Raw genomic sequence first — 1,902 nt, forward strand, 5'->3', positions numbered from 1 at the left:
TATATGCCAAAATATCATGTGCTTGAAGCTACTGAATTAGGCAGGATAGACATGGAACATTTCCATAATCGCGAAAGTTATTGAATGATGATGTTCTATAAATCACCAGGAGCAAATATTATGGATAATATGACCTATTGAGAGTTCAAATCTAGTACCTTTCAACAAATACCTTGCTAACTGTGTTCCAATATAAATTTTTTGTTAAAAAAGAATAAATAAATAAAATAGAGTGGTGTGGATACAGCTATCAGGTGCTACATTAATGAATTCTGTTTTAGAGCATCCACCAGGTTTTACCTGGCCTCTTCCAATCACAGGATTTCAAGCACCTCCCTGGAAGGCCCCCTCCCATTCTGGTAAAGGCCAGTGACTCTTATTTTGTCCTTTGTCGAAATCCCTCTTACCTTCTAGGCTAATGAGGAAACTAGCCAATCAGGAAACCACTACCTGCGCCACTCCAAATAATTCTTGTGCATGGGAACTCATAGCCATCCTATGAGTATGAAGCTGCTGGCATTGGTACCACACTTAGAAAACCACTGCTCCAGCAGAATCCAACATCTAGGACATTGGGGTGTTTTCATAAAAGGTCCTAGTAGAACATGACTCAAGCCCACTTAGTTATAAGCTGGGGATGCTGCTGAAATAAGACACAAACCACCACCACCAACAACAATAACAATAACATAAAGCCCTCTACATTTATGTGGGGATTTTTCTCTAAAAAAGACATTGAATTTTTAAAAATTATCACATCTCCATATGGCTTCTGCCAATAAACCCCTCAATGATAAACAGTTTTTTAAAAGAATATTTTCAGAAATATTTTTTGAGGAAGTAAAGAACAACCTACTTGGGAACAGTACAGAATGTGAGCACTTTTGTGCTCGATTATAACATAAAATTCTAACTGAAGCTGTGGCAAAGACCCTTCACAGACTTCAAGAACAGACAGGAGATTTCCTCCTGCTGACATGCTCTCAAGTCAGAGCTGCACCCAACTTGGATTCTCTTGAGGCAAAGAATGCCCAAAAGGTCATTGAACTAGCTGTTCTGTCACAAGGGGGGAATATATACCATAAATTACCAAATAATACATCTAATAAAACTAATAATTACAAAATGCTATCTTTAACATTGTTTGATTAAATTTAATTTTGAATGAAAGTGTTTAATCTTTAGTACACCATATTTATCTTATTGCTGATAGATGAGATTTTACTGCCAGAAAGTGATAACTTAATGATCTCTGTTAAAGAATGCAAGTCCAAGGAGACTTCAAGAATCAATTATTTATAAGCAGACGTGGTGCTGTGTCCCCATGTAAAGGTAGCAAAACTCCTGTAATGAGGTGGATGCACCCCTGCATCACCTGACCACATTGATCTCATCTGAAAGAGATCAGAAGTATGGCACAACCTTGAACCTCAAAAAACCTTAGAGAGGCGAGGCCACAATGATGTCTTAGAGTCAAGTTCATGGAATACTGCCTTCATGGCATACATTAAGAGTGCCTGAGTGGCAACACACTACTCCATGCTAGGTTGTGTGAAGAGCAAAATACTTACCCCTTAGGCACTGCCCTGGGCATGAGGCTATGTGTTGAATTCCCTGCTCTTGCTCCATTGCTCACTCCTTGATTGGTCACTGCAGAAATTGCATTGGTGGCTGCCTGTAATCTGCTAAGCTACTGCCTGAGTATATATACATGGTAACTTCACAATAAAATGGGACCTGTTTCCTGCTTGATGTCCAGAGGTCTTGATTAGTGACTTCACAGACACAGTCTCTTCTACAATTTTCCGTGAAACCCCTTGCTGGACGAGAAAGAGCACACATAAACATCAGTACATAGCATTTCTCTTTTTTTGAAGGATCAAAAAAAATCCTTGTAATGTG

This window comes from Callospermophilus lateralis, unplaced genomic scaffold (assembly GCF_048772815.1).
Source record: "Callospermophilus lateralis isolate mCalLat2 unplaced genomic scaffold, mCalLat2.hap1 Scaffold_862, whole genome shotgun sequence".
Classification (NCBI taxonomy): domain Eukaryota; kingdom Metazoa; phylum Chordata; class Mammalia; order Rodentia; family Sciuridae; genus Callospermophilus; species Callospermophilus lateralis.